This window comes from Trichosurus vulpecula, chromosome 4, assembly GCF_011100635.1.
Source record: "Trichosurus vulpecula isolate mTriVul1 chromosome 4, mTriVul1.pri, whole genome shotgun sequence".
NCBI classification, from domain to species: domain Eukaryota; kingdom Metazoa; phylum Chordata; class Mammalia; order Diprotodontia; family Phalangeridae; genus Trichosurus; species Trichosurus vulpecula.
The window spans coordinates 56,706,218-56,719,664 of NC_050576.1; positions in this window are offsets into that span (position 1 = coordinate 56,706,218).

Below are 13,447 nucleotides of genomic sequence, written 5' to 3' on the forward strand. Positions count from 1 at the left end.
CCATTACATTCATATACCACAACTTGTTTAGACATTCCCCAATTGATGGACATCCCATCAATTTCTAATTCTTTGGCACCACAAAAGAGCTGCTATAAATATTTTTTGCACATGTAGGTCCTTTTCCCTTTATTATGATCTTTTGGAGATATAGACCTAATAGTGGTATTGCTGGATCAAAGAGTGTGCAGTTCTATAGCCTTTTCGGTGTACTTCCAAATTGTTCTCCAGGATGGTTGGATAAGTTCACAACTCTACCAATGATGCCTTAGTGTCCCAATTTTCCCACATCTTCTGCAACATTTATCATTTTCCTTTTTGTCATATAGGTGTGAGGTGGTACCTCAGAATTGCTTTAATTTGCTTTTCTCTGATCATTAGTGCATTTTTTCATATGTCTATACCCTATCTCTCTTTGAAATGAATTTTCCATAAACATAAATATTATTTTCCTAAATCCCCTATAGCACAGGAGACAATGTAGCATTTAGGGAAAAGGGAACTGACTATGAAGTTAAGAAATATACATTCTCATTCAGTCAAATCTAACCCAGCTGAACCCAACCCAATCCAATCCACATTTATTAAGGACCTGCTATTTGCAAGGCACTATGCTAAACACTAATGGTATAAAGAATAAATGGAAACCTAGGTCTGCCTTCAAGGAATATACATTCTCCTGGGACTGAGGTGTGGTACCATTTGATCATTTGAGGGGGAGGAAAATAGCACCATGAATGGCCTTCCTAGTAGTGAACTCTATTGCCTCAAGGTTTTTAAAAAAGGGAGAGGTTATCATAGGATTAGAAACTGTAAAGGAATCAACCAAACAGCAAGCATTTATTAAGTACCTACTATGTTCCAGACAGTGTGAATATAAAAACAAAAATGAAATCTTTTTGAATGAAATCATTTTGAAGATGAAAAAAGAATCACAGGCGGTTAGTCAATGAACATCCATTAAGCACCTACTATATAATAGGCATAGTGCTAAGCAAAGAGAGATAAACTGACTTAGAAGGAAGCTAGGGCACTAGAGGACTGGCCCTGGAGTCAGAGAGACCTGAGTTCAAATTCAGTTTTGGACCTTTATTATCTGTGTGACCCTGGGCAAGTCACTTGAACATTGTCTGCTTCGGTTTCCTTATCTGCAAATTGAGGATAATAATAGTACCTATTTCTGGGTCCTTGTTTATAATTCTTTTTTTTCTGAGGGGCAAAGGCAGGGCCATTGGGGTTAAGTGACTTGCCCAAGGTCACACAGCTAGTAAGTGTGTCAAGTGTTTGAGGCCGGATTTGAACTCAGGTCCGCCTGAATCCAAGGCTGGTGCTCTACTCGCTGAGCCACCTAGCTGCCCCCCGAGTCCATGTAAAAGTTAAATGAGTCAATATTTGTAAAGCATTTTAAGAACTTTAAAGTACTCTATAAATGCTAGTTCTTTTTTTCCTTCTTCTTCCTCTTCCTCATCTTCTCCTCATCATCTCCTCCTCCTCCTCCTCCTCCTCCTCATTCTTCTTGTTCTTGTTCCTCTTGTTCTTCTTCCTTCTTTTTATTGAAATTTATTTTATTTTCAATTCATGTAACAAAACAATCATTTCCATAACACTGTACAACAAAAAGATGACTGCACATGAAACTAAAAATGTACCATGTACAACTTGCTATTCCTTCCAAATATATAACAAAGTTATCCTGCAAACTTATGTTTTTCTTCCCTCATCCTCCCACCCTAGGGATGGCTACCATTAGACACAAATATGTGTGTGTGTGTATGTATGTGTGTATATATATATATATATATATATATATATATATATACACACACATACATATATATGTAACATATAAGTACACACATATATACACAAATATACATATATATGTAAAATTATTCTTTACTTCTATTTCTCACTTTTTTTCCTAGCTACTAATAGTGTCTTTCTTCATATGTCCTTTATTTTTTGTTTGTGTATTTATAGTATTTAAAACTACTAAGTCGCTCAAAGTGATTCTTAAAACAATACTGCTGGTAGTGTATACAGTGCTCTCTTGGTTCTGCTCGCTTCACTATTCATCGCTTTGTGAAAGTCTTTCCATGCTTTTCTAAGATCGATGAGCTCACCATTTCTTCAAGCACAGTAGTATTCCATCACAACTTCTTCTTCTCTTGCCTGAGGTTCCAAGAACTGGATTTGAACCCAACTGCTCTGACTCACTGGCTTCCTACTTGAACATGAGAGTTCTTTCCAGTTCTTAGTCTGTTCTCTCCCTGAGCTCTATGTGAAATATGCCCACAGAATGCAAATCTACTTTATAAAACACACACATGCGCGCGTACACACACACACACACACACACACACACTCTGATTCTCTTCATTCACCTCTGAGAGCTACAGCCAGAGGAGGCTCCTTAGCCATTTCTTGTCCCCTAGTTCGTTTTCCTGATGTTGGCCTCAAATGAAAAACAATTGCCCTGCTCTCCCAGGCCTCTGGTTTGGGTTTTTTTTTTCATTTTGTTTTATTTTTAAGAGTTCCAGGATATGGTTCTCTCCCTTGCGTCTATGAATATGTTAATGATCTAGTCAAAAAGCATCCAGAATTAAGACCCCAGCTACCCAAGAGGTCAAAGGAAGTGGGGTGAGGTGGGGTAGGGGGTGGCAATCACAGCCTTGTGAACCAAATGCAAAATTCCTTGCATCCTCTCAGAAACAGGAAAGAAAGAGCTATCCTGGAAACCAGGAGACAAGTTCTCTAGGAATTTTAGATAGATGTTTGACTGACCTGCATTCAACATTCAGTACACCATAAGGAGTGGCAATTGGAGTCTGATGGTATTGGTTTGCTTAATCTCATTTTCATCATATCACCTTATCAGTCACCCTGCTTCATAGTGAGCTAAAGATAGATGGTTATATGTTTGCCTGGGCTGGGGTATGCCAGCTGTCACTGTCCAGGGCCAACTTAGGGTGAGATTGTAAAGGAGTTTGCCTTCAATGCTTCTTTCTAGCAACTCAGTTCCATCCCCTATAATTACTTCTCCACCTCACCTCCACCTTCTTCATTTTCTTTCTCCCTTTTCCACCACCCTACATATCTTCTTACTCCTTCTGTCCCTTCATTTCTCCTTTATCAAAACTCACTCATGCTATAGGTTTTACTACTTTTCACTGGACATCACAAGATTACTATTGGAACTCATAGAGTATCTATCCCTTGGTCCTTGTTGTTGCCATGTCACATGACAATGTATAAACATAAATTTCTTTGATGATATCCTTCATTTCAAATGCACACACACACACACACACATTAATCAATCAACTAGCATTTATTAAGCACCTACTGTGCACCAGGCACTGTGCTAAGGGTTGGTATACATACACATTCACACATATATCTACTGATGGATGAGATCTCTAAGTTTTGTTAATTGTGATCTATAATCTGGATAATAGCCATCCTTCATCCACTTCATTGTTTGTATGTGGATGATTAGGTTAAATCCTTTTGAATGGCCAGAGTGATCACAGTTACTGGAATCAAATAGATGGCTAACCTTATTTCCATTTAGTTATGCCCTCCTGTGCCATATAAGACTTCTTTCTTCTTTAACCACAGTGAGTCTCCTTTTCACCAAGTAATATCATGAAAATAAGGATACCTTGCCTCTCCTCGCTCAGTGAAAAAAAAACTTTAAAAGTATTTTATTATCTAAAGTATCTCAATGAAATCATGGATGTGGAATGTACAAAGAGCACTACAAATTACAGTATTATTATTATTATGAGCATTGGCATTGTGATACAGTCTATATATCATGACCACATTTGGTAGAGCCTAGACATTTGGGATTTTTTGACCACAGTAATGATGGATTTCCTAGAAATCCATCAAATCGAGCAGATGATGGCACAAATTAGCTATGAAAAGACCCTCAAAAAACCAAGAATGACTTTGCCATGGTTGGAGTTTTTTTCCCTCCCCTTTCCCCTTCCCCCCTCCCCTTGTTCATCTAGATACTGTCTGTGTTAATCCACAAGCAACAACCTATTATGATCTCCCTAAACAGGCTCTTTGTTGCCAGTTTAATATCAGTTCCACTGAGCTGTTGTACTCAGCACAGTATGTTTCTTATTTTGTGGAACTTCCTTTTCCATCAGGGGAGATGTTTTCTCGATGTGCAGTTTTGTTTCAGTAACCACGGGTGCCTAAAAAGGGACTGAGGAAAAATGTAGAGATTCCAATTCAGGAAGGATATTTTTAAAGGGAGGGAAGTACCCCACACAAACACCCACACGTGCATTCCAATGCTTTAATACTTCAATGAATCAATCAGTGAGGGGGAAGCATCATGGTAAAGTGAAAGCGTAACCACATAGCCTCTGGAATCAGAGGGTCTGGGTTCAAATCCCACCTCTGAAGCTTACCACCTGAGTGACGTGGGTCAGTCACTTAACATTCCTAACACTCAATTTCTGCATCTACAAAATGAGATGGTTGACTGGCTCAGATGGTCTCTGAATTCTTTCTCATCATGGTGGTCAGTCTTTCATTGCTTCGGATCACAGTCTATCCCTGTATATCTGTCCATTTTCTATGACTCTCATATATGTCCTCCTAGAAAGAGGCCTATTCACTGTGCTAGGAACTTTCCTTTTCTTCTCTTGACATCATGTAGATACCACAGGAACATATGGGCTATTCTTTGGGTATCCCATGCTTTCACCATGTGGCTAGTCCATCTTTGTTTTTTCCAGGTCAGACATTTCTCTGATGACATCTAATTTTCCAGTGTGATTGCTTCTTAAAAAGTGCATTGGCCTACTTATGCCCACCCACCTTGTATGCACTCCTCCATTGCCCCTTGTATGATCTTCACTTTTACTTCTTCTGAGCCCATAGTATTCCACAACATACAGTCAAACAATAAGATGTGAGTGTTGGAGTTGGGGGAGGTGGGGAAGATGGGCTTTGTTTCCTTCTATTCAGATGCCTCAATGTGGGATCTCAAAGGCTTTGCCAAGGGAGCACAAGCTCTCCCAGATTCTACTACACTGGAGCAATTCTACTTTCTAAGGATCGGCCTAGCTAAGGCTGACCACTAGGTGATAAAGTCTTTGGCCGTGGCAATCCATGAAACACATGTGCACACGTATTTTTAATCATGATTACAAAAGTGTTAGTGGCTCAGAAAGAGGCAACATGTTATGGTGAATAGTGTCCTGAAACTTGAGAGAGGAAGATCTGAATTTAAATTTGAGTTATGCGATTTGGGGGCAAGTGACTTAAACTTTCTCAGCTTCAGTTTCCTTATCTGTAATATTAAGAAAATAATAAAAACCTACCTTGTAAAGGGTGTTGTGTCCATAAAATTATAGAATGCATGCAAACCTTAAGGCTTATAGGACTATTGTCTATGATTCTTTCTTGAGATGGACTTGTAGCTTTGTGTAGTGAAATAAACATTTATTTGACAATGCCTTCTGTATGTCCATATAAACTAGATAATCTTTATTTGACGTACGCAAACCTCCAGGATAGATCTCAGTGGGGTCTATGAATGTTCAAAATACTGATAAATAGATTTCAAAATACTTTAATACTAAAAACTTAATATAATTGGGTTTTTATTCAATATAATTTAATTTATAATCTACAGTATTTTATGCATTTGAAGACATTATTCTGAGAAGGGGTCCATAAGCTTCACAAGATTGCCAAAGAGGGTGCCAAAACAAAAAAAAATTTAGAATCCCTGATATAAATTTTAATCCTTTTCTATTGTTCTCTCCCCATAACAAAACCCTATTTAAAAGAGAAAAGCACAAGTTTTTTTTTTAAAAAATGTATGTGCAAAATATTTTACATTTGCTTCTATTCCTGTCTCTCTGTCCATCTGTCTCAGAAAATACTGAGAATTATTTAAGCTCTAAACACATCACTGAGAAGAGTCAATGAAATGATAATAAAGGTCCCACCTTACCAGGCACTGAATTCTCAGCCTTTGAAATATGAAGACAACTTTTTCCACAAGGCTGCAGAGGCTTTACTTAGTGGCCATATGAATTTATAGGTTTTATTTTTGGCCACTGGAGGGCTCTCATATTTTTCCACTAATGAAATAGAAACCTTGAGCATGACTAAAAACTGAAAATGAAAGATGAAAGTTTAAATCGGGTGCACTTCATGGTTTGTGCCAAAGTCTCAGGGTAAGCGAAATTTGGGAGAAATCCAATTTAACTTGGGAGCAGTGGAATGGCCTGCCTAGGGCATGCCCCACATCACTTCTTACAGCAGGTGACCTTTTGGGATGCAGGGTTCCCAGGTCTGCTCAGCCATGGGGGTCACTGATTTTTGAAAGGCGTTAGGTAGCCTATCTCTTCTCTTATTTTCAGTGCCTTCCCTTTCTCTTGATTCTCTCCTTCCTGATGCTGGCTTCATTCTCTTTTCTCCCTGGCCCTGTAAAAACAATTGCTGGCCCCTGCCCTTTGCCTTGTGGAATGTTGTCTCTGATGTCTCTGCCTGAGAAGCTGACTTCAGCTTGACGAGAGAAAGAAATTCCTAATAATTGGACTTGTTCTACGATGGAAAGCTTGGCTACAATGGCTATCTTGGTGGGGGAGAAGGTAGTGAGTTCCATATGACTGGAGATATTCAAGCAGGGCCTAATGGGCCTAGATGTGGTGTGTTGGGGGGCAGATATCTCAGCAGGGATTCGTGTTTCAAGTTGGATTACTAAAGCTCTGAGATTTTCACTAAGAAGAACAAACATTCAAATAATCAAAACGATGAGATCATATGTGAGCCATAAATTCTTAACCATTTACCGTGATGGAGGTTATTTTTGCTGGTGGCCTTCCTGACTACTCTGGTACTTCCTGTACTTTGAACCCTCACATAGAACCCATCTGTAGATTGTAGAACCACAACATTTAGAGCTGGAACGAACCAGGAGATCCACTGCTCCAGCTTCCTTATTTTATAGAGGAAGAAGCTCAAACCCAGAAAGTTATGTTCTACAATGAAAAGAATGTGAACTGAGGAGGCCTGAGTTTGAATCCCATCCTACACACACACACACACACACACACACACACACACACACACACACACACACACACACTTTGCCTTCTGGTCCTTACTTCTCATCCATTCTAACCCAAATAGTTCTAAGCCACTGAAGTTTAAAGATGATTGCTTCTAGCAAAGATCAGTTCAGTTTGTAAGGGAAACAAACCTTCTAATGGGATACAAGAGGATGCCTCCTGGTACCTAATGGGTGCTCATTTCAAATACTTAGTAAATGCTTGTTTCAAGGGAAACAAGAAAGGGAAGAAAGGGAAAAGAGTACCTCAATGTTTGAAACTCCCATCAAGCAATTCATGCAAGGGCTGGTTTTTTTTTCCTTTCTGAAATTGTTCAAAGAATCATAGTATATTAAAAATGAAAGAAACTTTAGAGATCATATAGCTTAACCTAAAATGAGAATTCTATACATGAGGTAACTGAAGCCCAAAGAATAAAAGTCACTTCTCCAAAGTTGAATAAGTAAGTACTAGATCCAAGACTCGTATCGAGCGCTCTCTCTCTCTGTCTCTCTCTCTCTCTCTCTCTCTCTCTCTCTCTCTTTCTCCTTCTCCATCTCTCTGTCTCTGCCTCTCTCTTTTTCCCTCTCCCTCTTTCTATAGGTCTCTGTCTTTTTGTCTCAATCTCTCTGTTTTTCTGTCTCTGTCTTTCTGTCTCTCTGTCTCATACTGTCTCTATCTTTTTCTGCCTCTGTCTTTCTCATTCTCCGCACCCTGTCTCCCTGTAATAAATTTAATTATCAATGACAACAAACTTTCAAATAAACAAAACAATGATATCATATGTAAGCTATAAACCCTTGGCCATTTACAATTTTTTCCACGTATGTTAGCGCTAGTAAAATCACAACATTTTGCCGTGCCCTGGTTTTCTGATGCAAAGTCAGTGCTCTTGCCATGACAGTAGATGCCTTCTTCCCTTAGTCTTGACGTGCACATGGACTCTGTGCTATTACTAAGACTCTTTCAAGAGCTCTCAGCTCCAATTTCTCTGTGGACTCACTTTATTCTGCCTCAGAGACTCAGATTATGGAAGAAGACTTCACTTTCCTTAAACCCACAGGAAAGAGTTGTCTGGATAACCAAACATCCTAAAAGAGCTGAGGGTTTATTCCTTTCAAGTTTTTAGATGCCTCTTTTAGTTTGACAATTGTAGCTGCAAGTCTTTTAACTATGCCTCTGCATATTTTCCCACCATGTGAAACAGCATGTACTGAACATGGTTTAACTTTTGCCTGATCACAGGGTTATAGTTAGGAATGGCAATTACTACATTGTGCTATGAAAGACTGGTACTCTCAGGGCCCATTGAGGTATGGTAGTGCTTTTCTCGAAGTTAAATTTTTAAAAAGACATTAAATTAAATTATTCCAAATTGCTAGGTTCTTGACTTTTTTTGTCTCTGTTCTACATAGTTTTATAGCTTTTGTTCTTCCTGTCCGTTTTCACATTTCTTTTCTGTCCATGTGTCTTCCTGTAGTAATAATCCCTTTGCTTCCTTATAACCTGCTGTTTTTTAGTTACTTTGAACCTGTAAACCAGAGAATCAAATGGAATGGGGTTTAGTGAAAGGCCAGAGTGCCTCACTTGGCATCTCCATGTGGAAGGTGCTAGGAAGAAAATGGTATCTCTCCACATGGAGTATACTAGAGAGTAGCATTGTATGTCAAAGAAATATTCTTGAGTTATTAAGCTAAGGAAGTGGTATTAAGAAGAAGAAGAATGTTGGAGAACATTTGGAGAACACTGGAGAACATTTAGGCTTGCTGCAACTTGATCGACTCACCATATACTAATGACCAATCAATACTAATTATCAATCAATTTTTTTTAATTTTGTTTGTAATTTTTGGAATAAAACAAGCATTTCCAGAACACAGTGCAATAAAAGATGATTATACATGAAACTGCAGATATACTATGCACAACTTGCTATTCCTTTCAAATATACAACAAAATTATCATGCAAATTTCTTTTTTTCTTTTCTTTCCCTGCTGCCCTAGAAATGGCTACCATTAGACACAAATGGCTTTATATATGTAAAATTATTCTCTGCATATTTCTATTTATCAGTTTCTCTGGATACAGATAGTATCATCCTTCATATGTCCTATATAGTTAATTTGAATATTTATAATAGACAAAGTAACTTATTCATTAAGATGACCAGAGACAGAAAGAGAAGCTCTGTTATCATTGGATGATACTCTAAGTTTTCTGTACAGAAAGAGGAAATAGATGAAGCATTCAGGAAACAGATCACAAGTACGGCATAATGGTGTGAAGTAAAAGTGAGGGGGCAGGTCCATTACCCATGTCTATTGGCATGAATGTTCTCGTCTCTCCAAAAAGCAGAACAGCTAAAAATTGCTGGACTTGCCTCACTGACTGTTCTCCCTTTTTAAAGATGGAGTTTCCATTGACAGAGACTATTATCATAGATCTGATCCTTACACCTTTACCACCCATCCACCCACCCCACTTCCTCAGATTGGTAATGCTATCATCAAAGAACATGATTCTCACCAACAAGGAAGGGCTGATTGATGGCATGGAAATGAGGGAAACTATGGCACGCAGAGAAGTGACCATTATATCTTTGCATTTGTGATGAAGAGAAGGCAGCCAAGAACAGTTCGATGGACATCTTAGATTTTGTGAGAGTAGATTACAGGCTTCAGAGAGTAGACAGATGGGATAAAATGTACTAAAGTTCTACAAGGTAATTTGAACCAAGAAATAGGAAAAATAAAAACACAAAAAGATGAAATTCAGATAAGAAAGAAAACAGTTTTTGGTCTAAGAAGACTTTTGTATGCTCCCAGGAAACTCATTATGTTATAATTTTTTAGATAGGCAGAAAATAGAAACATGGGCAGGTAAGAGAGGATAAATAAATATGAAGTTGTCCCAGGGTCCTGTGAGTAAGATAGATGTCAGAAGTGCTAACTTCTGTTTCAACAATCTGCTAGCAGCTACTGTGGCTGTGAAAAACCAACAACAACCACCACACAGAATGCTGCAAGCCCAGGTTCTTTTGATCTGCTTTACTAAGGAAAGCAATGTTAAGGGCTTAACAATCTGACTTTAATCCAACATATGAATATTATTCACTTAGTTCAGGGGAAAAGCCAGTACCCTGAACTTCAGAGCAAACACAAACAAATTACAAACATCAACAGACAGACCTTGTCTGATTCAAATCTCAATGTGTAGTTACCAGAGTTTAACAAAGTCTGAACATCCGGGTTTACAAGTTGGAGGGCTCTTAACTACAGCTGCCCAGAGTCTCCGCATCAACCTGCTACCGAGAGTGAGAGCCCTAAGCAAATAGCTCTGTCTTCCCTTTTTATGAACTCTTTAGCCATAATCAAACGTCATCTGAGTGGCCAGAACTTAAGCTCTTACTATTGGTTCTGGTGTTAGCAACTCCCCTTAGGACACTGGGGGCTTCATGCCCACAGCAGCCTAACACCTAGTAGCTAGGGGTTTGGGGCCTACTTGGGAGCAAAGATATAATCAGACCTCCCTTCATTGGCCCCACCTTAGTTACCATGCACCTTCCGAATGAGGAGAGGTTGATCATAAAGTTAAGGTCAAAAAAAAAGGTTGTTTATCATTAGGGAAAGAGGAGGCTCAAAGTCTCAAGGAAGGTCAAGTAGCTTCGGTGGATGGGCTAATAATAACAGTCAATAAAGGGAAGTTCAATGCACTTAACTCTCATTTTGTCCTTGTTTTCTCTGTCCAGGAAAATAATATTTGGACAAGAAAGGTCAGAACTAAAATGACTAATAGTGATTTGAAGTCCAAGATACAGAAGGAACTGGTAAGATAAAACCTTCATGATTTCGATGAATTGAAGCTATCAGGCCCAGATGAACCACATTCCTGGGGGTACTGAGAGAGTGGCTAGATGGGGTTGAAGAGCTAATCTTAGGGACCTTTGAAAGGAGAACGGGAGAGGTGTTACAGCACTGGAAGGAGACCAGCGCCATGATTTTCCCAATAGGAAGAAAGTTGAGATTGTAAACTATAGGTCAATGCACATGACTGCTTCTCGGCATTGCATTTCAGAAAGGTAATCTGTTTGCCCAAGGTCCAACAAATAGTAAGCCAAACAGCTTAAGGTCAAACCTGAGCCTTCTGATTCAAAATCTAATGTTCATTTTGCTGGAGTTAATGTCAGTCAGAAATCATTTACTAAGTACCTACTATGTGCCTGGCACTGAGTTAAGGAGTGGCAATACAAAGAAAGATAAAAATAATTCCTTCTCTCAAAGGGCTCAGTCTAATGGAGGACAGGAGGGGGATGACATGCAAACAACCAGGTATAAACATCACAATGCCTTCTCCTCTCTTCATATCTCTTTCCCCATCCCCCTATCCCTTATGGGATCATTTCTCACTTGAAGGTTGCCTTAGATCTACTTTATCATTTCCCATAACACAAATCAGCTACTTCTTCCTTATTGGGAGGAGCCTTAACCCTATTCCATAGCACCAAAGGTTCTGTGGATCTTCTTCTTCCCTTTCTCTTGTATAATATTCTTCCTTCCTTCAACCTCCTGACAGAGGATGAAACAGGTGAGAGGGCATTCAAGTGTAGGAACCAGAATGAACAAAGGTATGGAGGTGGGACAAGTAAATAAAAGAGTCTGGCTAAAGGCTAAAGCATCATCACACATGTGCAGGAGGTTAGTGGGAGATAAGTCTCAAGAGGAGACTTGCTCCCTGACTCTTCAGGTCTTATTTCTTCTTTGCTTCTGTATAGGAAGGTAGGTTGCACCACAGTGCCTAGAGTGCTGAGTTTCAATGTGGCCTTTTACTAACTGTGTGACTCTGGCCAAGTCATTTAACTTCCGTTTGACTCAGTTTCCTCAAATGTAAAATGGGGAAAACAGTCAGTTCCTACCTCTCAGGGGTCTTGTAAGGATCAGATAATATTTGCAAAGTGCTTAGCACAGTTCTTGGCACATAGTAGGTATTATACACATTTTTTTTTAAATTTTCACCTTTTCTTTTTACCTAGAATCCCTCTTCTTCCATTTTCTAAAGGGGTGCTTCATTCTCCATGGTAACCTTGAGAGTAAAAAGGTGTTTTTCACACCCTTTCACTTTCTTTTCCATGAGGGACACTTGCATGCCCTTTGAATTCATAGCATTAACTTGCTCAGAAACACAAACATTCCTCTCTCTATGAAGGTCATTGGTAATTCTCTTTCTTTCTCATATTTGCTCTAAAGAGATGTTTTTGGGCCATTTTTCACCCTCAAGGAAACTACTGGGGCCCAGAATATAATATTTGTCAGAGTTCTCTATCATTGCCCCCAGTTGCTAGAAGCACTTCATAGAGAAGGCTCTAGGATCTAGATGCCCTCAGATTGGCCAACTGAATGTACACATGAAGGAGACATGTCTCCATGTGCCATGTTAACTCCCATAGCCTCTAGAGTCCCCATATCCAGGCTCTAAATCTTGGGGGACATAAATCACAGATTTAAAGTCAAAAGGGACCTTGGACATTATCTTCTCTAGTTCTTTAATCTTGTAGATAAAGAAATTAAGGCTCAGAGAGGTTAATGGACTTGCCCTGGGTCATGAAGATAAGAGTGGCCAAGCAGGGATTTAATCCTAAAGGTTTAGATTCTAATGTCAGTATTCTTTTCACTGCACTAGTCACCATCAGCCCTCTGAAAAGTCTCATCTGGAGGTACTTCCCGAACCATGGGTGATTGTAGAATCATAGAATTAGAGCTGGAAGCAACCTCTGAAACTACCAGGCCCAACTCACTCATTTAACAGGTGAGGAAACTGAGGCCTGAGGAAATTAGGTGACATGTCCAGGGTCATACAGGATCCATATCTGTAGATATTCAGATAGCTTGGGAAGCCACATCTAATAAACATAGTACAGGTCCCTATTCTCTAAAGCTTTATCGTGGCATTAATTAATTAAATCACTTAAAGTACATTCTCCACACACTCTCTGTTCATTCTCTATATACCAGTGACTAGTAACTAGTGACACTGGCCTCTTTACTGTACCTCAGACAAGATACTCGATCTTCCAACTCTGGGCATTTTCTCTGGCTATCGCCCATACCTAGAATAAACTGCCTCCTCATCTCCACCCCCTGGGTTCTTTGGCCACTTTAAGTGCCCACCAAGTTCCTTCCTCAGGAAGCAGTTCCTGGTTCCCCCTTAATTCTAGTGCCTTCCGTCTATTGATTATTTCCAGTTTCTTCTCTATATGACTTGGTCACACACATTTGCTTGTATGTTGTCTCCTCCATTAGGCTATGAGCTCCTTGAGGGGAGAGACTATTATTTGGCTTTTCTTTCTCTCCTTACTGCTTGG